The sequence below is a fragment of the Coffea arabica genome, chromosome 1c (genome assembly GCF_036785885.1).
Source record: "Coffea arabica cultivar ET-39 chromosome 1c, Coffea Arabica ET-39 HiFi, whole genome shotgun sequence".
NCBI lineage: Eukaryota > Viridiplantae > Streptophyta > Magnoliopsida > Gentianales > Rubiaceae > Coffea > Coffea arabica.
Window position 1 is genome coordinate 2,473,914 of NC_092310.1, and position 26,991 is coordinate 2,500,904.

Sequence of the window (26,991 nt, forward strand, 5' to 3'; positions counted from 1 at the left end):
TTTAGTATAACCAATTAATAATTTGTATTAGTACACATATATAATTATTAGTATAATTGATAATATCAATTATATTACATATATTAATATACATTATATAACATATATAACTAATAATATCATTATCATAAGTTTGTAACTAATTAAATTATATATTATATATAAATATATACATATCTATTTTATATATTTATTTTTTTAATGCGAGTGGTGGGGCAAGAGATGAGTAGGGATGGCAACGGGGCGGGGTTGGGGCGGGGGACCCCTCCCCCGTCCCCCGCCCCGTTGCCTATTAGTTCCCCCCGTCCCCCGCCCCGTCCCCCGCCTCCCGCTCCCCCCGCCCCGCCCCGCCCCCGCCCCCGCCCCGCCTTGCCCCGCTTCCCCCGCGGGGGCACCCGCGGGGGTTAATAAAATTTTATTATATAATTTTATTATAATTAAATTTTAATAAATAATCAAGTACTAAAATATCAACACATCACCAAATTATTATTCATTGTAATTTTACAATTGAAACTCATAAAAACAATCAAACAGAAGTTATTTGAATACAATCCAATATGATAAATAAATATAACTAAAATAGTCAAATTTTCACTTTTAGTACAAATGCAATCACTAATTCATCATTGTGTTTATGCTTTTTTTTTTAGAAAAAAGTGTTATTCTATTAAGTGTAATTAGAAATTTAGTATAAATGTATTAGTAAATTTAGTATAACTAATTAATAAATTCTATTAGTAGACATGTATAATTATTCATATAATTGATAATATCAATTATATTATATAAACTAATATACATTATATAATACATCTAACTAATAATATCATTATCATAAGTTTATAACTAATTAACTTACATATAATATATAGTCATTTATATATATATATATATATATATATTTTTTTTTTTTTTTTGCGGGTGGCGGGGCGGGGGATGGGGCGGGGGAGTATACCCCCGCCCCCCGCCCCGTTTCTAAGCGGGGGGAAAAAATTCTCCCCCGCCCCCGCCCCACCCCCCGCCCCAACTCCCGCCCCGTGAGCCCCTCGCGGGGCGGGCAACCGCCCCCATTGCCATCCCTAGAGATGAGACGGGGGTACACTCCCCTGCCCCCGCCCCGTTTCTAAGCGGGGGAAAATCGCCCCGTGCCATTAGTCCCCCGCGGGGCGGGTGACCGCCATCCTTTGCTAAATTGTTAACAGCAAATGTACCGCTCAGTAACTAGCGATCGAAGCCAGGAATATTGAAGAGATATATATGCATAGGGGTTCAGTTCTAGATACTTTCTCTGATATACCGAGGAAGAATATCTAAAGATAAATAGAAACTTTACCTGAAACACACACTCACTTTCATTAAAGAGGGAAAAGATGTGAAGCCAATTTTAAATCTTACAGTTGGAGGCGGCCATCTTCCTAGTTCATTGGATTGAATGAATGATAAACGGAAAGAAATTTTTATGTATTGGAGCGATATGTAGTTTACAATGAAGAAAAATTTGCCAAGGGCTTTAAACAGGAATGGTGCTTCAAAATAAATTTATGATATCATACCAACGGAAAAGCTTTTTGCCTGTTGCGTTTTGTGAAGTATATTTAAGGAATAGAACCATGGAACGGGAACTAGTTGTCAATCTGGTGTTTGGTGTTGGTCTTAGTACAATAGTTGAAGTGCCAATTTTCACAAATTTTGCTCATATGGTCAAGTATCCGCGATGATTTAGTATTTCAGCCATAATTAACATTTTGTTATCTATGACGAAGTTTTATTTCAGAATGCTCATTCTCAAGCATCACTACATCCAATTTTGGTGTGCTTCAGTAAACATAATCTGGTGTAATCAGCTGGTGTTTTGAGCTCGAATGTGGTCATTCTTTTCTCTTTTTGTATGCTTTTGAAGAGGTTTGAGCTCATATCAATAAAAAGGTGAGACTATTACTTTAATTAACTAATCTACCATTCTTACATTCATCCACCATTTTGAAGGTTTAGTAGAGTAATTCTGACAAAGATAAGGTGCCTTTAGCGTTAGGCAATCGAACAAGAATGTCAAAAACAAAAGCTTCTTTTGCCATATTCAAGAAATTTGAGGAATCCTAGTTAGAGGTTTTCCATACACATTCATACCTTTTGACGATTAAGATTTACCAATTTGATGAGTACTAGTTTTTACTTCAATTTCTTTTTAGTTACTAATGGTGATTTGGCAGCAATCAACCTTCTCTTAAAGCCTGCATTTCCATCCTCAATAATACCAGCACTTACACATCTAGCACATTTCTTTTGGTTCCATTGAAGCGTTTCCCAGAAACACATAAGAACTCGTGAAAGAAAAAGAAAACAAATGCGTCCCACATCGAAGAAATTCCATCTTTTCGTCACTTAATAACCAGATGCCTAGGAGCAGCCTACCGCCGAGCTTGGTCGCTCGAGCTTGTGACCCGAGTGGGGGTATTAAAGTGTTGGAACGTTGGATTGGCCCAGATGGTAGGCCTTGTGGAGCTACTCACCGGCCTGCCCATTCCAAGCGGAGAGCTGAGCCATGTGGTTTGAGCGGAGGCCTGGACCACTTAGCTCCTAAAGTGGAGGACACTGCGTGAGGCTGGCTTGACAGAGCAACGAGAACTTCCCGCTCCTCGCAGTGGAAGGATAACAGGCTAGAGCTGCACAAGTCCACTATTGCCAAATGGGCCATCCTAATTGGACCAACACTTTTTGAAAATTTTTTTTGAAATTTTCTAAAGGAAAAGTTGTGCAGTACAAACTTTTTTTGCAATAAAGAAAAAGAAATGGTGAATCTGCAAAGATAATAAAGCGTTGAGTTTTCCCAATACTTGCAATCAAAAGAAAATCTCCAAAAAAATAAATAAAGGAACGGTAAAAACCAAGTTTTTCCAATTTTCAAATACTGTTTCACCAAAATTCTCTTCACATTTGGTTTTTGAGTGATTAAAAGTCTTATACCTACACATTTTCAAGTTTAATCATTCTTTATCAGCCCTATTAAATGAAATGCCAAATATATGCTTGAAGTTTTATATCATTGTTTACTAAAAATAACTCTTATTGCATCTCAGAGAAGACATCAGCCCTCTGAAAAATCAATTTAATGGCTGCAAAAAGATGCACAACATGACATACCAAACTACATTGTAAATGTAGTGGTAGAGAGACATTTCAAAAAAAAGATTTGATTTAACAAAAGTTTTTTACTTTTCAAATAAAATCAACCTCAATACATAAAACGAAAAAAAAGAACCAAAAATAAAACTTTGCATAAGATAATTTGGGAAAGAGATGGATTAAAAGAAGGGACAATTTAAGTGGCATGAGAAGGATATATAATTAAAAGATGAGCTGTCCACTTTTATTTAAGAAAAAAAAAAAAGATGGCTTTCAATGGGCCAAAAATTTGTTGCAGGAGTGTCACAGCCCGAATGGTTCTCTCTCTTATGGCTTACAACAGCACCTCTCTGAGCTCTGCGGGACAGCCGGGAACCTTGTAACTTCACAAACATAAAAATTATCGTCCCAAGATCAGAATTATCTCCAAATCCGCTGTTCTTGCAAGGTAATCTCTCTTCCCTTTACCTTTATTCGTTCAAGTGTCAGTCACTTTGTTTAGGATAATTCCTTTACTTCTTTCTGAGGCTCGAGTTTATGTTGCTTTTCGTAAGGTAGGGTGTGGAGGAGCCAATTCGCCAATGCCACATGTCAATTTCGGACGTGTCAGTTCGTGCAAGTCAGCTCGGGCCTTTGCAAAGGCCAGCTCGGGTAAGACACCACCTCCTAGTTGGGTGGGCCAAAGCTCCCGAGCCTTTTGGGACCAACAGACAGAATCCAAAGAGGAGTCCATCTCTAGTAGGGCTCATAATCCTATAAGGAAACTACTACCAAGAGCCCTATAAATATAGCACAATAAAACAAAACAAGGTACGCCATCTACAGTAATCAATACTGTTGCTCTACTCATAGCTATAACTGACTTGATCGTCGGGGCCACAATAGGGAGCTAGCTCCGCTGTTCACTCTCTTGCAGGTCAGCTCGGACCACCTCGTTGGTACCAATTCACTCCTTTTCAGTTTGCTCGGCCCGCTACTACTCTGTTGAGATCGCACTCTTAGCTATCACATCAATTGGCACCATCTGTGTGAACACTCATCCATGCTTTGCAAAATATGCCAAGGACTAGATCTCAGAGAAACGCTGATGAATCCAAGAGGAACGACCGAAGTGACCCCCAAAATCCCCACCATGGACCAACTTCTGGTGAAAAAAGGACGGAGCCCTCGTGGATCCCGCCTGAATAGCTGGTACAAGCGGTGGCGAAGAACCTGCCCACCTTCGAGGCGATTGTGAACTGCTTGAAGGGTCGGACTGGAGATTTGCACGATCTGGAGCTAAGGGGCAAGATGATGGGAAGATTGGAGCCGTCAGAATCTGGAACTAGAAGGCCCTACCCCAGACAAAGGTGAGTGCGGAAGGAGCTCTCTCACGAACAGATAGAAGTTCTGGAGTCCTCTCGCGGAAACTCCCGAGCAGACCACCATGAACCCTTTCGGGGAATCCCTCGAAGAGAGTACTCTTCGAGAAAATGGGAGTATCCGGTTCAGGATGAACTGGACCTATTGTTAGATCCAGAGGGGAACAAGTATTCTACCTTCCCTATTGTGCCAGACATCGAGAACTACCCTCTGCCCGCTAAGTTCAAAATTCCGACCATGAAATCCTAGGACGCGACTACGGACTCGGAGGATCATCTGTTCGCATTTTTGACCCACATGCGCCTACAAACGGCTGCCGATGTAGTCAGGTGTAAAACCTTCCCCATGTTCTTAGAAGGAAAGACGCGTCAATGGTTCTAGAGATTACCTCCCAGGTCAGTTCGGTCATTTAGTCAATTCGCTCGACTATTCGCTGCTCAATTCGTTTCGTCTCGGACCTTCTCTAAGAACACTGCTCACTTGATGACAATTCACCAAAAGCCTGAGGGGTCACTGCGCGAGTATATGGTGCGGTTCAATAATGAGTCTCTCCAAGTCCGAGATCGGGACGACAAAGTTGTAATGGCCGCCTTCATCAACAGATTGCGCATGCAGAAATTATATACCGAGTTTGTGAAAAAACCTCCCAAGTCAGTTCGCGAAATGCTGGACCAAGCTCATGAGCGAGCTAATGCCAAGGAGGTTAATTGTTTGAAAAGCGAACAGGAGAGATAGAGGGACGAAAGGAGGAGGAAGAACATAGACCCGAGGGATGCGCGAGGAGGTCAGGTGTGAAAGAATACCTTCGATCGTTTGTCAAGAAACCGACCCTTCAAAGGAGAGAGTGGATGGACCCCTCTTACAGCACCAAGAGCTCAGGTTCTAGCGGTGATGGAACAGGAAGTTCTCTCTTGATCTCCCAGAAAACTAGCCAATAATAAGAGCAGGAGGGATCAAAGTTTGTACTGTGCTTACCATCGAGACGTAGGACATGATACAGAGGACTGTCGAGACCTCAAGAAAGACATTGAAGAGCTGATCAAATGAGGACACCTAAGACAATTCATACGGAATAGACGAACTGAACAGAGGCGAAGGGAGTACAAACGAGAATGTATAAACTACTCACGGACCGACCCTGGAGTCTACATTTTTTGGCAGTTTTTTATTAATAGTTACTAGACATGTGACTAGCACATGACTCTTTCAAGTTGCAATTTAGGAAAAAATTTTCTAGAGTACTAAATATGCTCAAAAGTTAAAAGTTTGGGTACAAGATTTGTTCTTGTCCAAAGTTTGGGGATTAAAACTGCGCATCTGTTAAAGTTTGGAACCAAAACTGCATTTTCTCAAAATAACACCTGTTTAGTAGTAGCTACTTGACAAGTATAGTGGAAGTGAGTACCCTAACAATTTATTACTTAATTTGGGCTCTCCGATTGCACTGTTAAATTGGCACTGTTGGATTGGATGATGGATACTGCAGCAAGTCACAAGGCTCAATTCAAGATGTATTGTTTGTAATAGATATCAATAGCCAGAATTTTTGTGAGAAAAGGACTCATTTCTTTCTTTAACAAACAAAAGAAACAGATTAGTAAAAAAATTTCAACCGATGAGTTTACAAGGGCTCATCAATGATATACAATTTCTTAGGTTCTTCTCCATGGAGTTAAGAACTTTAGTTGATCCGAAAATTTCTATAACTACATCAAATCAAAGCGCCAAAAAATCATTAATCCTCAAAAAGTTTTAGAGTTAAGAACTTTAGCTGATGCTAATCAATCAAATTTCAACAACAAAAAAAATTCAAGATTAAAATAACGATTGCCACCAAATCATTGTCGCAACCCAAAAGATAGCAGTAAATCTGTTTCAGTTTTATCATGAAGATTAGTCAAACTCTGCAACAGATTAGAAAAAAAAAATTAGTGAAACACACAAGTTACCAAAATCAATCCAAAGATTACTTGAAAAGGAATGAGTTCAGTTGATTAAAGTGGCTTACTATTTGTTTTTCTACACACATTCATTAATGAGGACGAAGAAAGATGCAAAAAATTAAGTAGATTGAGGATGAATGGTGTGTCTTTTTTGTTCTTTGTACCCTTCTCTTGAAAAAAAATGCCAATTTTGGTTGAACTATTTCAAGCTTGGATTAAATATTTATCAAGACTGAACTAAAACAAACATTTTTCAAGACAAATTTGAATTGTTTGAATTTTTTACATATAAATTTTAAAAACAACGTTAATTGAGCCAAAGTTCAAACATAATAGAGTTAATTCTATTTTGCGCCTTTCAACTATAACCAAATTCTCTCTTTAGTACTTAAATTTTAAAATGAGATATTTTAGTTTTCGAACTATAAAATTGGTCTAATTTAGGCATACAATTTGTCCTGCAATATAAGATGAGATACTTTAGTCCCGTTTTAGCTTCAAACAGGATAAATTTTATATTTCAATTTTAGGGTTTAAAGAGTTTCATTTCAGTATAGTTGAAAAATGCACAACACAATTAACCAAAAACAAGTCACGCTATTCATGCTTTGTTTAATTAATTTCCAAACCAAGTTCAAACGAAATTCGACAAGGTCAAGTTAAATCCGACTTCGAGTATCAAGTAGATTGGCTCGACTTTCAACTATAAAAAACTATGATAAATGGTGCAATATTTGGAGGGGAAATGTGACTACACCCAAAGTAGACGATTTCGGGAAGAGAAGTGAGGGTTCTCAACTAATTTGGGGAGACCGAAGAAGATCTATCAAAAGATTCATCGTCAACTTGAGAAGCCTGATGAAATGGGACTGATAAATCCGGCGGTCTGTTTTCTCAATTAGCTAATCCCAAATGCATTACCCACCAGTCTACAGGTTCTCACTTTTTTTAGTTAAATTTTTTCCCGTGGTGTTGTTGTTAAATAATATGTAGGTTTGCTTCTCCTGGAAATCAAACTGACGAAGTCAACTCATCATATTACACAAGACTAATATACTAATACATTTCTCGGTAATTAAGTTACTTGATCAAAAACACGCTTTTGTTGTCTCAATTATAATTCCTTAGGAGGACAAGACAGCCGTTCAAACGTCTGGTGTCGTGGTGTAGTTGGTTATCACGTCAGTCTAACACACTGAAGGTCTCCGGTTCGAGTCCGGGCGACGCCATGTGTAACAACACTCAGCTCAAACTACTTTTGTTTTAGAAAATTGAGTGTCTGTGTCGATAGGCTGGGGGAAAGATTTCAGATGGGGCTGGAATTCTTTATATCTGCTGCACGTCAGTGTGACGATTGTTTCCTATAGAAATATTCATTTGCAAAACTCTGGTAACTGTGAAACTATCATGGCTAGTGAATCTTCTTGTTCCCACTTCAGTTTTTTTGCCAAATCTCAAGGTGTTGCACTTGACAGGACCTGTGGGATTAGTAGATGAAAATTACTTTCCGAGACTTATTCGTGGTTGCCCATCTCTTGAACAATTGTACTTACTTTTCCATAGTTTTGTCTGTTATAATTGAAGTGGTTGATTTATCTAGTCCTTCATTGAAAAAACTTAAGACTTGCTAGTTTGGGAGGACGCTACAACTATGTAATTGGGCGTAACAGCCTAAAAGTATCTTGAAGTCAGCGGATTTGGAAATCATAAGTTTATGCTAAATGTCCCGAGACTGAAAAGATTTGGTGTATGAAATTGATGCTCAAAGAGTAGCGTTCATTCAAGAACTGAAGTCTCTTGTTAGAGCCACAATTTCATTGTCGCATCACAACGCAGAAGGAACTGAAAGTGGCTTGTTATTTCGTAGTCAGCTGGCTTTTGAGCTTATTAATTGGTTACAAAGTGTGAAGTCACTTGACTTATGTCACCACTCCCTGCAGGTATGTATGCCTTCATTTTACTTCTTTCTATGTCTCTTCTTCTACACATTCTGTTGTTTTTCCCTACCAAAAGTGCTGCAGCCAGCCATGTCAATCTTGTCCAGCAAATGGAGATTTCTTTTCACTTCACTGTCCAATATATATCTTATGTTATATAATTACTATAAAGGCACCAAACATGACTGTGATTGGATGGTTCTATAATCCTTTAGATTTTGGGATCGAGTTATTCAACCATGAAAAGGGGCTTCTTTTAAAAAATTTTGTCTGTACCTGGCAAAATTGGATGAAATTCATAGATTCCAAATTGACCGGTTAATTGCTTCTGTGCTTCAAATTAATGTCAAAGAACTTGAGATTTTGGTGGGAGACTATATAATAGTGAAAACTACTGTAGTTTCCCAGTATTTAATATCTACTCCTAGGATGTTTCCGTGCCAAGCACTAGTTAGTTTGAAAACAAATAGGAATTTGGATTTGATTATTGCTGAATTGGTTTCTTTACCAAGTGTCAAGGTTATGCACTTGGAGGGCTTTGGATTTGTTGATTAAGGCACTGTTAATAGGCTTATTCAGGGGTGTCATTTGCTTGAAGAATTGTTTCTGTTGGGCTCTTCACCATACCCAAAATCTTTATTTCTTGACTCCTCCTCTGAAAACTTTTTCCTCTCTGCCTTTCTGGTGTCCTTAGTATAGTAGAGATGTTTGCTATTACTGCAAGGTCATCCAATCCTGAACATTCATCCTATTATGTGAGTGGAGAGCCTGAAGTTGGTATAGATGGTGCAAATCTTAAAAATTTCGACTAGAATAGTGAATCGTGTAGATTTTATTTGAAAACTCAAGTCTTTCTATGCAAAAGTATTGCAAGTTGGATCTCCCAGTTATCTTGGGAGGAAAATTGATTTTCTTCATCAGCATGCTCTTAAATTTGTTGGGCGCATGCAGATTGTGAAATCTCTCTTTTTGTCTGAAAACATTCTCAAGGTGTAGCATGGTTTCCTTATATCTTGTTCATGTACTTTTGGTTTTGATTCTAAGCTTTAGAGAATTGTCCTCTCATGAGTCGGACATTGTTAGAAGCTTTATACTTGACATTACTTCTTGTTCGCATGCAAGCTCTCTACTTTTTGCAGCGGTTGGCCATTTTCGCATTCAAGCTTTAGTGCTTGAAGCTTCTGATTATGATATTGCAGATACTCTCTGTATTTGTACGTGGAAAATTTTGCTGAGCATACGTGGAAAATTCGTGAGCCTTACTTTTGAATTTGCTTGCTTTATGGTTTAAAGAAGATGTCTAGAGCTAGAAACATTTTCCAATGGGTGCACAAAATTAACAAGAATATTTATTTAATCCTTCTAAAGATATAGATGTCACGCTCACTCCCTGGACTTGTGGGTCCAAGATGTGATCAGAGTTTCAATAGTCAAGTTCAACTATTTGGATTTCATCTTTGCTAATTCAAAATGAATATCCTTAGTTAGATTTGACTGTTGATACTTTACTTAAGTATTGGTGTACAGCACTTTACTTTTTAGATATGGAATGGGATATTATATTCACCCCTCTATTTTAGAGTTTGTCTCCTCCAAAATCTAACCCAATATCATAATCTGGATTGTCCATTTAATTGTGTTAGATTCTAGAGATGGCTCGTACGGATTTTAGAAGTAACTCGTACAGACTCTAATGACGTAGCACTTAACTCTACACGAGATTTAATTCTTCCACTTTCTTGTGTAGTCCAACCCAATATCATTGACTTAATTTCACTCTGTGCAAAGACTACATGAGATTCACTTTAATATCATAATATCACGCCTAGGGCCTACAGGCTCAAAATGCAATCAAAGTCTCAACAATTAACTCTGCAAAGGTCCCGTCCTGAGCTTAGACACGTGGCAGCTCAGGAAGGCCAGAACTGGGCTTGGACCCCAGGCCTATGGGAACTATCCTGAGGCGCGCCACCGCTAGGGCTCTCTAAGGGTCTAGAGAACAATCCCGCAGAGAGCGGGGGGAATCCCCCTCAGCGTGGGATTGAGACTATTCCAGGAAGGAGCTCGAAACGTACGGAGATCGGACTTTCGAGCAGATATAAATGATAGCGCATGCCAACTGCATAAGGTACGCTCACTATTGGCAAAACACTCCCAGTGATTTTACTCTCGACGAACTCCACTCACCGGAAAACTAACTTGACCATCGGAGTGCTCTCGGGGACAACCTGGGGGCTCCCCTGTTAGTCACCCTAGAGACCACTTTTTGTTTGTTTTGCAGGATTGGGACACACTCTTCTCATCAGCACGCCGAGCTCGTCAGGTCAGCTCGGTTTGGGAAAGCTCAGTGCTTCTTCAAACTCCAACTTGGGATATCCATTTTAGGCTAGCAAGGATCGAGTCTAAATAGTTGGATTTGACTGTTAAAACTCCGGTGACTTCTTGCCCTGTGCATCCAGGGTGTGACATATAAATCTCAATAAATGTACTTAAATGGTAGGAATCAATTGTTGTGGAGCGTAGGCCGGTCAATTTGATACTCAAGAGTTGCATTGGAATGTGAGTTTTGCTCCTAGATTGGTTCTCTTCATTTATTTATTCTTTGTCAAATTACAATAACTGCTACTCCCTCCGTCCTACTTTGATAGTCTATTTTTTTTCTCATACAGTTTAAGAAAAAGTAGTTAACTTTGTTGGAAAAGTAAATTTAGATTGCTATTTTCCTAAAATACCCTCACATTAAATATGGTACAATTTTATGGAAACTTAAATTGATGGTAAAAAAAAAATCAACTCTCATTCAATGGGGTAAGTTTATAGTAACAACTACTTACATTGAATAAGGGTATTTTAGAAAAATTAAAATACAACTACATTCTTTAATTGAAAAGTGGACTACAATTTGGGACAGATGAAAAAGGAATATAGGACTATCAAAGTGGGACGGATGGAGTATGATAGTAAAATTTATTTCACAATCTAACAGGGCACAAATTGTATACATGCATTTTCTTTTGGCCAGTGGGTGCACCTGTACCCCCTTGCCAAGACGTACGCCCCCACTGATCAGGAGTATATTGTAAATTCATTACTGAATCTAAGCAAAATATCTACCATGATCATTGCTTGTAGGCGGTTGAAGGCAACTAATATACGGTGTTTGATCATTATTGGAGTATCAATAAAAGGAATGACAATGCATATTGAGAAAAAAGGATTATATATAAAGAAAAAGATACAATGTTCTGTATTTTTGCTCAATCACACAAATAATCTGCCATGAGAGGTCTCTATGAATTTTTCCTTACCAACTTTTCAAAAAATTTCCATCTGATGGAGTTTAAGCTCTGTTTTCAAACTCGGACCGGACCGGCCAGTCGAACCGGGAACCGGCCAGGTAGCCGGTCCGAGTCAACTTAGAAAACCGGAAATTTTAAAACTCGGTCAAAGCCGGTCAAAATCCGGGTTTGACCGGGAAAAAACCGGTTTTTCCGGTTCAACAGTAATTTTTAAAAAAAAAAATTCAAACTTTATAATATTATGTTTTGGCCCCCTAAATTGTTAAAACTTATTCGTATACCTCAAATATTTGATACTTTATAAATATTGTCCTACAATTTGAAGTTATTTTTCAATTAAATTCATAATTTTAATTCTAAACTTGTTAATATTTATTAAATAATATAAATTGCTACTTGATTGTTCTAATTTCTTTATATTTTCTTGTTAAATATATTTGAAACATCAAATATATATGAATATACCTTTATTAATATCAATATATTATTAGATATGATATATATAATATTTTAATTTTTAAATAATTTTTATTTATGACGTCATCCGGTTCGACCCCTATCGACCCCCGGTCGAACCCATTGACCCCTGACCCCTGACCTTGGTCGAGTCGCTATCCGGTCCGGTTCTGAAAACATAGAGTTTAAGCATAACGCAGGCAGGCTCCAGTAATTCAGTAACTACTCTGCTAGTCTTCTCGCACTTCAAACAGTAAAAAAAAATTATGTACTGAATAGTGAATACTGAGATAGATATCTGAACCTAGCATTGCTAGCAAGCAAGCAGCTAAGGACGATCTTTGGCAACAAATAGGCTGAAATGCCCAGTGAGAGATCAAATCTGACCACAAAATCTCTCCACATTGACCATTTACATGAGTAGGAGAAACTAGGCTCAAATCTCGCTATACGTAAGTTTCTACTTGTAGTTAATCTTATCCTAAAAAACAAAAACAAATTGAAATCCGGTGAGTTTTTATGCCTGTTTTGTAGGCTACTTGTAATCTTATAAAACCCAAGGTTGAGGATTATCAAAGACTTCAGGAGGGTGTTAATCAGAGGGAAGAATATGGGAAAACATCATAGGAGTAATTGCAAAGGAGGATAGTAATTGTAGTATATAAATGCAAAGGAGGACAATAGGAAAAGTATATAAATGCAAGGGAGGTTAATAATTGTTAGTATATGTATATACATGATAGATTAGGTGAATTTTATATGTATACATTTCAATGGGCACTCGTTAATTAATGATCTGTCTAATGAGTGTCCAATGGTCACTTGTTAATATGGACTTCGTGTGTTCATATTTTGAAAAAATAATATTAATTAGGGAAAGCATGTAAATGCAGTATAGGATAATAATTTGTCAATGTATAAATTCATATGGTAAGTTAGATGTGATTAAAATGTACTAACAAGTACACATTAGGCCCCATTAGAAAAACCTTTTATTTTATATCAATCGACAAATATATCACTATCCACAAAATCTCACCCCGTTAATCGTGCGCTTCATCCAGTTTCTCGACTCCGAAGTTTAGGGTTTAGGGTTTAATCATCAGCTTTTAATCATCATTGCAATTTAATCATTAGCTTTTTATTTTTGTATATTGTACATTGCCTGATCTGAATAATGGATTATTGAACAAAAGAAAATAAAAAGTTTTAGTAGATTTTTTTCAAACTCTGATGGGCAATGGTCCAAGCGAGACTCCCAGAAGAACTGCAGAATGCATGCAGAGGGAGAAGATAGTTAAAAAGATCTCTTGAGACTGCAGAAGGCATGGACAAGTAATGGATAAACATGGGATGTCTGTGGCATCATGAAAAAGTCCAAATAATCAAGTACCAAAATATCAACATATCACCAAATTATTATTCATTGTAATTTCACAATTGAAACTTATAAAAACAATCAAACAAAAGTTATTTGAATACAATCCAACATGATGAAATAAATAGAACTAAAGTAGTCAAGTTTTCACTTTTGGCATAAATACAATCACTAATTTATTATTGTGCTTGTGCTTTTTTTTTTTTTAAAGAAAAAAATGTTATTGTAATAAGTGTAATTAGGGACTTAGTATATATGTATTAGTAAATTTAGTATAACCAATTAATAATTTTGTATTAGTACACATATATAATTATTAGTATAATTGATAATATCAATTATATTACATATATTAATATACATTATATAATATATATAACTAATAATATCATTATCATAAATTTGTAACTAATTAAATTATATATTATATATATTTATTTTTTTAATGCAGGTGGTGGGGCAAGAGATGAGGCGGGGGTACACTCCCCTGCCCCCTCCCTAAGCGGGGGGAAATCGCCCCCCCCCCATTAGTCCCCCGTGGGGTGGGTGACCGCCATCCTTTGCAAAATTGTTAACAGCAAATGTACCGCTCAGTAACTGGCGATCGAAGCCAGGAATATTGAAGAGATATATATGCATAGGGGTTCAGTTCTAGATACTTGCTCTTATATACCGAGGAAGAATATCTAAAGATAAATAGAAACTTTACCTGAAACACACTCACTTTCATTAAAGAGGGAAAAGATGTGTAGCCAATTTTAAATCTTACTATTGATTGCGGCCATCTTCCTAGTTCATTGGATTGAAAGATAAACGGAAAGAAATAGCATTGGTTTACTTTTATATATTGGAGCGATATGTAGTTTACAATGAAGAAAAACTTGCCAAGGGCTTTAAACAGGAATGGCGCTTCAAAATAAATTAATGATATCATACCAACGGAAAAGCTCTTTGCTTGTTGCGTTTTGTGAAGTATATTTAAGGAATAGAACCATGGAAGGGGAACTAGTTGTCAATCTGGTGTTTGGTGTTGGTCTTAGTACAATAGTTGAAGTGCCAATTTTCACAAATTTGTTCATATGGTCAAGTATCCAGTCATAATTAACATTTTGTTATCTACGACGAAGTTTTATTTCAGAATGCTCATTCTCAAACATCACTACATCCAATTTTGGTGTGCTCGAATTTGGTCATCCTTTTTCTCTTTTTGTATGCTTTTGAAGATGTTTGAGCTCATATCAATAAAAAGGTGAGACTATTACTTTGGTTAACTATCTACCGTTCCTACATTCATCCACCATTTCGAAGGTTTTGTAGAGCAATTCTGACAAAGATATGGTGCCCTTTGTATTTGGCAATCGAGCAAGAATGTCAAAAACAAAAAGCTTCTTTTGCCATGCTCAAGAAATTTAAGGAATCCTCGTTGGAGGTTTTCCATAGACATTCAAACCTTTTGACGATTAAGATTTACCAATTTGATGAGTACTAGCTTTTACTTCAATTTCTTTTTAGTTACTAATGGTGATTTGGCAGCAATCAACCTTCTCTTAAAGCCTGCATTTCCATCCTCAATAATACCAGCACTTACACATCTAGCACATTTCTTTTGGTACCATTGAAGCGTTTCCCAGAAATAGGACTGTCAATGGGGCTGGGCCAGCCCGAGCTCGGCTCGTTCGGCCCGACAAAAAGCCCGATGAGCCCGATCATTTAGTGAGCCGGTCTGAGTTTGAGCCTAAAAATTAGGCCCGAATTAAATGTGAGCCGAGCTTGAGCCTTATTAGGCTCATACCCGATATAGGCCCGGCCTTTTAATTACCTATATATATAATATTTATATTTTGATATTATGTATAATTATATATCCAAATATATTTTTGCTAAATACTAAATATATATATAAATTACAAAACACAAAAACACATCTAAAGACTCTTTCATGAGCTTTCTTGAGAGCCAATATTAGTAATGCATAACTAAATCTCTAATTTTTCTTATTGGTTGAGTAACTTTTTGTATTGGCATATTATTGGTTGATTTTTTTTTTGGTCTACAAACACAAAAATCATCAAGCATATTTGGATTTAAATCACAAGATTATAAAAAAAAGTTTCAACTTTTAAAGATGTATTGGCTTATGATTGCATGTTTTATTACTATTTTTCATGCATTTTAAACGGATTACATATAAATATTGTTGAAAAAATTTTGGTTTATATACTTTTTAAGAACTATTATTTGTTCATGTTTAGTTTTAATATTATAGTCTTGTAAATGTTAAATTAGTTTTACAACTTAATAGTTATAGTAATTATATTAAGAAAATTCAGGAGTAATAAGTGAGCTTGGGCTAAACCCGATTAAGGCTCACAACCCGAATATTATGTGAGCTGAATATGAGCTTCACATTTACGAACCCGAAACTCATAGTCCGAAGCCCGAAAATGTTTCAAATTAAATGAGCTGAGCTTGAACTCATCAAAGCCCGGCTCATTAGGCCCGATTGACAGGCCTACCCAGAAACACATAAGAACTCGTGAAAGAAAAAGAAAACAAATACGTCCCACATCGAAGAAATTCCATCTTTTCGTCACTTAATAATCAGATGCCTAGGAGCAGCCTGTCGCCGAGCTTGGTCGCGCGAGCTTGTGACCCTAGGGGGGGCATTAAAGTGTTGGAACGTTGGAGTGGTCCCGATGGTAGGCCTTGTGAAGCTAACTACCGGCCTGCCCATTCCAAGCGGAGGGCTGAGCCATGTGGTTTGAGCGGAGGCCCGGACCACTTGGCTCCTAAAGTGGAGGATACTGCGTGAGGCTGGCTTGACAGAGCAACGAGAACTTCCCGCTCCTCGCAGTGGAAGGATAACAGGCTAGAGCTGCACCAGTCCACTATTGCCAAATGGGTCATCCTAATTGGACCAACACTTTTTAAAATTTTTCTAAAGGAAAAGCTGTGCAGTACAAACTTTTTTTGCAATAAAGAAAAAGAAATGGTGAATCTGCAAAGATAATAAAGCGTTGAGTTTTCCCAATACTTGCAATCAAAAGAAAATCTCCAAAAAAATAAATAAAGGAACGGTAAGCACCAAGTTTTTCCAATTTTCACATACTGTTTCACCAAAATTCTCTTCACATTTGGTTTTTGAGCGATTAAAAGTCTAATACCTACCCACATTTTCAAGTTTACTCATTCTTTATCAGCCAAATGTGTGCTTGGAGTTTTATATCATTGTTTACTAAAAATAACTCTTATTGCATTTTAGAGAAGACATTAACCCTCTAAAAATCAATTTAATGGCTGCAAAAAAATGCACAACATGACCTACCAACTTACATTGTAGAAGTAGTGGTAAAGAGACATCCAAAAAAAAAAAAAATTTGATTTAACGAAAGTTTTTACTTTTCAAATAAAATCGACCTCAATACATAAAACGAAAAAAAGGAACCAAAAATAAAACATTGCATAAGATATTTTGGAAAAGAGATGGATTGAAAGAAGGGATGATTTAAGTGGCACGAGAAGGATGTATAATTAAAATAGGGTTACAGACGAATCGAGCCGCTCGCGAGTTGCTCGAGCTGGCTCTAGTCAAAATCGAGCTCGAAATATTAAGCTCGTTAGCTCACGAGCTCGAGTATATATATATAATATTATTTATTTTTTTATTTTAAGTATATATATTTCTTATTTTAATAGTAAAATTACATATATATCTTTAATATTTTATTATTTATTAAGAAAAAATATTATTTTATTTATTTTTTAAAAAATAAAATAATTATTTTTTATTTTTTTCGAACTCGAGCTCGATTCGAATTGATTTGAGTCGAGCTCGAGATTTAAATTGCTGGCTCATCGAGCTCGAGCTCGAGTTCGAACTTGGTAAAATTTAGTTGAGACTCGGCTCGATTAGCTTAAAGTTTGACTTGATTCGGCTCGTTTGCAGCCCTAAATTAAAAGACGAGACTGTCCACTTTTATTTAAGAAAAAAAAAAAAAAGATGGCTTTTAATGGGCCAAAAAATTGTTGCAGGAGTGTCACAGCCCGAATGGTTCTCTCTTAGTCTTATGGCTTGCAACAGCACCTCTCCAGAGCTCAGCGGGACAGCAGGGAACCTTGTAACTTCACAAACGTAAAAATTATCGTCCCAAGATCAGAATTATCTCCAAATCCGCTGTTCTTGCAAGGTAATCTCTCTTCCCTTTGCCTTTATTCGTTCAAGTTTCAGTCACGTTGTTTAGGATAATTCCTTTACCTCTTTCTGAGGCTCGAGTTTATGTTGCTTTTCGCAAGGCAGGGTGGAATTCTTGATGATGCAATTTACCCCTCAAGAAATTGAAATCTATGAAAAATATAGATTTTTTCTTCCTTTGATGGTCCAGCAGAAAACAAAACATTAGGTCACGGACTGTTCTGTAATTAATCTGGTAAGGAAAATGTTCTGAATTTAATTATATCTTTCACTTGGTGTTGGTATTTTGATGGCAAATTGAATCTTGATACTTAAGCTATAGATACAACACAAGTATATTAGGCTATTGTTGCTCTTTCAGAATGTAAGTTAGTCATTTATTTTGGGTATTTAACTGTAAAGTCTATGAATTGGTGGGAGCATTTGTTTTGAATATGAGTGATAAAAATTAAAAAAAAGTGAATGACTGAGATTGCACATTTGTTGGGACAAAGAAAAATTGAGGAATTGGAAATAGTTATCATCAGTCCAGTAGCTACCCTGCTGCTAGACTTGCTGTGATTTTTAATCCCAAGGTTTTAAATGGAATTTGGTTAATGATGGCTTCTTGCTCAAGATAAGTTTGTCAATGCAATTAGTATTATTACACATCTGCAATTTTATTTTTCTCTTACATGTCAGTGTCGCGAATCTTGGGTCAACCTAAACATGAAGAAAATAGCTGTGTCACAGATATAGGGCGTGGATAGTGCAGTTTTGGCCTTAGAACTTACTGCTCTTTAGGCTTTTTCTTTTGTATCTTGGTCTTATGGATAAGCTTTTTCCTCAAGAAATAGTGTGGAATTTCAGCTTGAGTTTACAGGACATCATAAGATTTCAGAAATTTAGCCCCTGTTTGTATATCTACTTGCTGATCTGCTAACACATAGAGTTGGCTACTTTGCAAGGTTCTATGTCTTGGCTTCTTTTCCTGTTTCTGTCATTTTAGTTGTATTCTTTTGGTTGAAACCTGTACCTGCAGAAATCTAGAAAATCTGGACACTGACTGCAGAATGACAACTTTGTAACTAATTAGGGCAAGCAAAGCATGGGGGGATTATGAAAAGTAAGAAAATGGAAAATGTTTAGCATGACAATCCTTCTGTGATGGTATTGTGAGCATGGTTCGAAGTCTCGGCCGAGACCGAGACGACTCAGCCGAGTCGTCACCGTCTCGGCCCTTACCGATACGATACCGTGACGAAACAATCCCGAAATACTTGACTCGCCGAGAAATCGGCCGAGTCGTCACCGCGACGAAGTGACTCGGCCGAGTCACACCGAGTCATTCCGAGTTATCCCGAGTCAAGACGAAAAATCAGCCGAGTCACACCGCGACGGATTGACTTGGCCGTTTCTTTTGCTATTTTTTAATTATTTTTATTTAGCATACTTTTTTATATTATTAACAATTTTTAAAATATTAAATACTTTAAAATTTGCTTCTCACCGAGACCGCGACCGATATGCCGAGACCGATGTGGAACGTTCCGGGCCGCGACCACGACCGCGACCGTGACTTTGAACCATGATTGTGAGACATGGATGCTGCTCACTACCTTCTTCTTGAACAGAATGAAGTAATGTGCATCTAAAATGTTATAATTGTATTTGTTGTGACAATCATGGAAGAGCCTCTAATGTGATGAATGTTGCCTATTCCTAACAGGAATGCACAGTCTAATAGTTCCTTAAAGGGGCCTAAATGTTTAATCACGTTTTTCTTGTAAACTTGCTTATTTAGCTTTATGCATCGATACTTTGATGTTTAATGCCCTAGATCCCTGAGCTATTTTGAGAAATTTGGATAGAAAAAGGACATACGGCCATTGCGGCTCCTCATTTCAGCCTTGTGGGTGCCTGTTGATCATGCATTTCCGTTGCACACACAGCCAGATGGAGGCTGAAAAGGGACATAGAAAAAGCATGTGCTCAATGGATTCATCAGCAGCTGAACGCAGAGTACATCAAGCATCCACTGGCATCCCCCATGTCAACAGTCCTTAGTGGCTAATCTGTTCTTACAAGCCAGCCACAATATGAAAGTATGTCTCAGAACATGCTTTTGTCCCCGTTCCATTTTGCTCCGAAAAACAGAAGAGCCAGGAGTAGTAAACTGCTTGTGCGCAGATCTAGCGGTATAACATCCTTTAGAATCAACAATCCAAGTAGCAGCATCAAGTTGGCCTGGCACAGGAACCAGTGAAGGCGGGGTAGCAGTTACCAACTGCACTACTTCCCCTGTGTACCTTCTACCTGTGGGCCAAGCCCATGCACCATTGTGAATAATAGAGGATGCTTTGGCATTTTCAGAGCTTCTGAACAAGTGAATTATGCAAGCAAAAAACACTTGAATCAGAGGTCCAACAGGGTGCCACCAATCATGCCACAAGTGAGTCATCTGCCCATCTCCTACTACGATTTGAATGCATTTCCTGGCAATGGACCTCAACTTTAACATCTTGCTCCAGTTCCAGGAGGAAGAGGAACAATTGGTACTAGGAGATGGTGTGAAATTACGAACTCGGTAAATTCATAATTTGGCCTACAATAAAAAAATTTTCCATAATTTATGAACATCGACCCATAACACATCTACAAGTTCACTGAAACTTCCATCCTACTTTTGTAGAATGGTAATTCTTTGAAGAAGGTGTCTCTTTCTAGATAACAGCAATGTTTGAAGTCCTTGTCAGAGGATTGGAATAGGATGTTGTCGTTGAAGAAAGCCTCAAAGCTTTGCGAGGTTTACCAGATTGAGCTCAACAAAAGAATTTGGAGGAGAAGTTGATGAATTCCATATGCAGTTATGAAAATCTCCCGGTAAATTATATCCATCCCTATGTGTCCTAGGCCTTTTCATTCTCCTGACAACCAAGAGGAAGCACAAAAAAAAAAAAAAGGGTCTCCTGCAAACAGTTTTGGATTTTGTGTCTGTCTTTTAAAGATTTTGTGTAAGGGGAGGTTTCCTGGTTGTTGTTTCTAACGATTGTGTCTCGAGATCATTTACATATGACCAGTTATTTCAGAATTTTATTGTTAAATATTTTGAAAGGTGTTTGACCTTGTGACAAGGATCGAATGTCATCTCATGTGATTGCTTATGCTTTCTTCTGCTTTCCAAATCAGAAATATGTTTCATCGTCATCCTCCAAGAATTCCTCCTTCACGTGCAACCATGGTTCAAAGTCGCGGTCGCAGTTACGGTCGCGGCTTGGACCGTTCCATATCGGTCGCGGTCTCGGCGAGACGCCAATTTTTGAAATATTTAATATTCTAAAAATTGTAAAATATATGATAAACAAAAATAATTAAAAAATTAGTAAAAATAATAAAAATTCGAGTTGACTCAGGATGACTCGGAGTGATTCGATGAGACTCGGCCGTTTCAACCCTTCACGGTGACGTCTCGACGAATCACGTATCTCGGTTTTGTTTCCTCGCGGTCTTTGGTAACGACTTGGCCGAGTCTTCGAACCATGCGTGCAACCCAAGCTGTTTTAAAGGGTTCACAATGCTGCAATTCTTCAGGACTCTCAGCATATGACCTTGTGACAAGGATCGAATGTCATCACATGTGATTGCCTATGCTTTCTTCTGCTTTCCAAATCAGAAATATGTTTCATCGTCATCCTCCAAGAATTCCTCCTTCACGTGCAACCCGAGCTGTTCTAAAGGGTTCACAATGCTGCCATCCTTCAGGACTCTCAGCACCATGACAGGTTAATACCTGCGGAGGACATAGGTGAGAGAACATCCGCTTAACATCTCGAGTTCCTTGAGAATCATCAGATTGTCCTCGAGCTTGAGCTCTACTTTCCTTTTCATCATCTCCAAAGTAACCCTGGCAGCTTCCATCTCTCTCTCCCCCTCTCTCTTTCCACCAATTTAGCCTCTTTCTTTAACTGCTCTACGTCCCTCTCCCTCCTTGGTGCAGCCTTCTCCTCTTCAGAGTTTAGTGTTTTCATTCTTCCCTTTCTTGCTGGAGATCAACCCTGTCAGATTCTGCTTTTGAGATAATATTTGCACATCGGCTGGTTTTTATCACGGAGCATAAAGCGTCCTTGAGAGTCTGCTGACCGGAGATAGCTTTTGTAACCATGGTTGGCGTCATCCTCCGTAGATTTCCAAAGTCAGGACATGAGCTTTTTTTGCTCAAATCTGAATTATTAACCTCAGCACTAATCCAATCAATTCCAGTTCTTGAAATTGCAGTAATCTTCATAGTATTATTGTGACGCTTCAATTTAGTTTCTATCGCTCTCCATCTACTCTGTGCATCCATTGCTCTCTTCTTCCTCTTTTGTACTTGCGTGGCTTTTCCTATCTTGCTGTTGCAGCCATGAACAATCCTGGATTTTGATTCCCTTTTCGTTCTTGATTTATTGCTCTTAGCTTGTAGTCAATTATTATAGTCAGATGCCATTGGTCTTCAACTTCTGAGTTCCAGTTTATGTTTTTTCTGCAAAAGAACTGAAGCCCAGGTAGTGGGAGGCAAAACAATAGCAAATTACAAAATCCAACCAAGAAGAAGAAAGAATAGAGAACGAACCCTAAATCGAAGCGTTGCTAATGTCTCTTCAATGTTGATGATGATTGGAGAATGCGATTGATTGAATTCGACTATTTCAAGAAGGAATGGGAATGAGAAAATCCTACTTTTTAGAGTTCAGAAATCCTTTCTCTTTTTCCCCCTATTTTCTTCCTCGGCCGTGGGAAATTCAAACAGCTATTGTATTGGGTTTCCATTAACAGGTCGGATCGGGATTCAAATAATTGGGCTCAACTTGATGTACTGGCCTTGCAGCAACGTAAAATTGGACTTTTGTATCCCACCAATATTGATAACATTATTTATGCTTATTTTCTGTGTAATTAAAAAGTTGGGTTAATTATAATTTATTCATTTAAGGTATACTCTAATTCTTACTTGATCCCGTAAACATTATTTTTTGTCAGTGGAACCCTAAAAGACAAAAATACCCTCTACTATGCTAAATTTTTTTTGTCTCCATCCTCATTTTTTTTTTTGGAGCACATTTAGTACGCTTGAGGGATTTTTCCCAAATTACTATTGAAAAAATTTATGTCATAGCCATATGTCCAACAATTATTGTATAAAAAATGCTAGAAAAAATGTAAAATATTCTTCTGGCACTAAGTGTTACGCAAAATATCCTTATGACATTAAGTACTAAGTTAAGGACTAATGATTTTATCAAGTAAAATATCCTTCAAATACTAAGTATTAAGTTTAAGAACTAATAATTTTATCAAAATGATATTTTATATTTTTTGGCAATTTTTTATTAATAGTTACTAGACATGTGACTAGCACATGACTCTTTCAAGTGGCAATTTAGGAAAAAATTTTCTAGAGTACTAAATGTGCTCAAAAGTTGAAAGTTTGGATACTAGATTTGTTTTCGTCCAAAGTTTAGATACCAAAACTGCATTTTCTCAAAATTACACCTGTATAGTAGTAGCTACTTGACAAGTACAGTGGAAGTCAGTACCCTAACAATTTATTACTTAATTTGGGCTTTCCGATAGCACCGTTAAATTGGCACTGTTGGATTGGACGATGGATACTACAGTAAGCTCACAAGGCTCAATTCAAGATGTATTGTTTGTGATAGATATCAATAGCCAGAATTTTTGTGATTTTTTTCTTTAACAAACAAAAGAAACAGATTAGTAAAAAAATTTCAACCGACGAGTTTACTAGGGCTCATCAATGATATACAATTTCTTAGGTTCTTCTCCATGGAGTTAAGAACTTTAGCTGATGCTAATCAATCAAATTTCAACAACAAAAAAATTCAAGATTAAAATAACGATTGCCACCAAATCATTGTCACAACCCAAAAGATAGTAGTAAATCTGTTTCAGTTTTATCATGAAGATTAGTCAAACTCTGCAACAGATTAGAAAAAAAAAAATTAGTGAAACACACAAGTTACCAAAATCAATCCAAAGATTACTTGAAAAGGAATGAGTTCAGTTGATTAAAGTGGCTTACTATTTGTTTTGGGAAAATCGTCCAAAACATTCCTCACATTTTATAAAACAAATTTTTTCGTCTCTCACTTTTTATAAAATGATTTTTTCATCCCTCACATTTCACAAAATGAATTTCTCCATCCCTCACATTTCAAAAAATGAATATTTCTATCCCTCACTAATTATGTATGTGAGGGAAACCCTAAAAAAAAATGTGTGTGAATACATTTTGTTTAAACACATGTATATGTCTATTTGATTTTGTTTAATAATACGAATAACATAAATATATGTATGTGTCTATTTGATTTCACTTAACAATACGAATACCATATATTATACGTGATCATTTGATTTCATCTGGTATTAGCTAGTAAATAATCTTGCATTCATTGTCAAGTTGGTCAATAAAGCTATTTTCGGTCAAAATACAATAAGAGTATGCAAATTAAGCTTCCATTGGTAAATATTAGTCATAATCATACAAAAAGAGGAGATAGCCCACAAGTTGGGCCCAATTACATACATGTGTTTATGCTATTATTATTAAGCAAAATCAAATAGACATATACATATATTTAAAAAAATGTATTCACACACATAATTAGTGAGAAATGAAAATTTTATTTTTTGAAATGTGAGGGATGGAGAAATTCATTTTGTGAAATGTGAGGGATGAAAAAAAATCATTTTATAAAATGTGAGGGACGAAAAAATTTATTTTATAAAATGTGGAGGACTATAGATCAGATTATATAAAATATAATTTGATAAATTTACCCTTCAAAAATGATCACGTGCCTTGCACATGATGGATTCCTGCCAAAAAATGATCGAAAACCTAGTTAGGGACTAAATTTGACCAATGTGAATATATAAGGGACATAAAATTATACTTTTAAAAGTGAGGGACGAAAAAAGTCATTTTATAAAATGTGAAAGACGTTTTGGATGATTTTCCCATTTGTTTTTCTAGACACATTCATTAATGAGGACGAAGAAAGATGGAAAAAATTAAGTAGATTGAGGATGAATGGTATGTCTTTTTTGTTCTTTGTACCCTCCTCTTGAAAAAAAAATGCCAATTTTGGTTTAACTATTTCAAGCTTGGATTAAATATTTATCAAGACTGAACTAAAACAAATATTTTTCAAGACAAAATCGAATTGTTTGAATATTTTACATACAAATTTTAAAAACAACGTTAATAGAGCCAAAGTTCAAACATAATAGAGTTAATTCTATTTTGCGTCTTTCAACTATAACCAAATTCTCTCTTTAGTACTTAAATTTTAAAATGAGATATTTTAGTTTTTAAACTATAAAATTGGTCTAACTTAGGCATACAATTTGTCCTGAAATATAAGATTAGATACTTTAGTCCCGTTTTAATTTCAAACAGTATAAATAGCTATGAGCTGGATTACTCGGCAAGGGCACAATTCACAAATAATTAGTCCTTCTGTCAGGAAGGGATCCAAAACAAAAGTAGTTTGACTTAAATGTTGTTACACATGGCGTCGCCCGGACTCGAACCGGAGACCTTCAGTGTGTTAAACTGACGTGATAACCAACTACACCACGACACCAGACGTTTGAACCGCTGCCTTATCCTCATAAGGAATCATAATTGAGATAACAAAAGCGGTTTTGATCAAGTAACTTAATTACCAAGAAATGTATTTCGATAAGACAGCCAGTCAAACATCTGGTCTCGTGGTGTAGTTGGTTATCACGTCAGTCTAACACACTGAAGGTCTCCGGTTCGAGTCTGGGCGACGCCATCTGTAACAACAATTAGCTCAAACTACTTTTTTTTTGGATCCCTTCCTGACAGAAGGATTTAGTATTTGTGAATTGTGACCTTGCCGAGTAATCCAGCTCATAGCATATTACACCTAAACCTTTTTATTCCCTTTGTGGCAAATAGTAAAATTGATCGTTTGATATCTTTGAAAATACACTATTATGCCATGTGAATTGTGATTCAATTTGGCCCAAGGAAATGATGGTATTGATAGGTTGGGTGCCCTTCCAGATGATGTTCTCCATCACATCATGTCCTTTCTTGACACAAAAGATGCTGCAGCCACCTGTGTGTTATCCACTAGATGGAGAAATCTTTTCAGCTGGTGGAAAGATTTCAGATGGAGAATTCCTGTTCTCCATCTCAATATTAATGGACCACCTGACCCAGTTCTGCATTGGATGATAGTGATGGGGAGTTCTCTGAATCTTTAAGTATCGGTTACGAGGTGGTTCTACAAAGAAACAGGGCTCCTATTAGAAAATTGAGTCTGGTGGAAAGATTTCAGATGGCGCTTGAATTCTTTATATCTGCTGCACTTGATATTGTTGCGTCCCATAACTTGATATGGGACTTGATATTGTTGTGTCCCATAATACTACAGGACGATTGTTTCCTATAGAAATATTCATTTGCAAAACTCTGGTAACTGTGAAACTATCATGGCAAGTTAATCTTCTTGTTCCCAGTTCAGTTTTTTGCCAAATCTCAAGGTGTTGCACTTGACAGGACCTGTGGGATTAGTAGATGAAAATTACTTTCCAAGACTTATTCGTGGTTGCCCATCTCTTGAAGAATTGTATTTAGTTTTCCATAGGTTGATTTATCTAGTCCTTCATTGAAAAAACTTAGGACTTACTAGTTGGGAGGACGCTACAACTATGTAATTGAGTGTAACAGTCTTGAATATCTTGAAGTCAGCGGTTTTGGAAATCATAAGTTTATGCTAAATGTCCTGAGACTCGAGAGATTTGGAGTGTGAAATTGATGCTCAAAGAGTAACGTTCATTCAAGAACTGAAGTCTCTTGTTAGAGCCACAATTTTATTGTCGCATCTCCACGCAGAAGGAACTGAAAGTGGCTTGTTTTTTCGTAGTCAGCATTCTTTTGAGCTTATTAATTGGTTACAAAGTGTGAAGTCACTTGACCTATGTCACCACTCCCTGCAGGTATACATGCCTTCATTTTACTTCTTTCTTCTCATCTCCAGGCTTTTCCTTTGACTTGTGGACTAATTGGACATTTATACTTTCAAGCAATAAGTTTTCTTAAATGTTCTGTTCATTTGACTGTAGGCTCTCCATTATTCTCGACAGTTGTTGCCAGCTTTCGAAAACATGACAACTGTGTTGCTTGAAGCTCCTTGGAATGATGTTTTTTATCATACAAATTTGTGGACAATGTTACCCGCATTACTTCAAAGAGCCCCTAATCTTGAGGTGCTTATCT

General features: G+C 37.0%; 1 long non-coding RNA gene and 3 other non-coding genes across 7 annotated transcripts; 3 read left to right on the forward strand and 1 right to left on the reverse strand.

The window, feature by feature from the left end:
* The first annotated feature begins 7,586 nt into the window (after positions 1-7,586).
* On the forward strand, positions 7,587-7,660 carry TRNAV-AAC (transfer RNA valine (anticodon AAC)). The gene has a single exon. It is a non-coding gene; the product is annotated as a tRNA-Val (tRNA).
* Positions 7,661-17,525: 9,865 nt separating this feature from the next.
* LOC140037946 (uncharacterized) lies at positions 17,526-20,841 on the forward strand. Of its 4 annotated transcripts, none has more exons than XR_011841814.1 (4): positions 17,526-17,688; positions 17,795-17,928; positions 18,375-20,259; positions 20,365-20,841. It is a non-coding gene; the product is annotated as an uncharacterized lncRNA (long non-coding RNA). The 4 variants fall into 4 exon arrangements; XR_011841815.1 differs by having other exon boundaries at positions 19,544-20,259; XR_011841813.1 differs by having other exon boundaries at positions 17,795-20,259.
* A 4,409-nt stretch (positions 20,842-25,250) lies between these two features.
* Positions 25,251-25,324, reverse strand: TRNAV-AAC (transfer RNA valine (anticodon AAC)). Its single transcript has one exon. It is a non-coding gene; the product is annotated as a tRNA-Val (tRNA).
* Positions 25,325-25,445: 121 nt separating this feature from the next.
* TRNAV-AAC (transfer RNA valine (anticodon AAC)) lies at positions 25,446-25,519 on the forward strand. The gene has a single exon. It is a non-coding gene; the product is annotated as a tRNA-Val (tRNA).
* Positions 25,520-26,991: the final 1,472 nt, after the last annotated feature.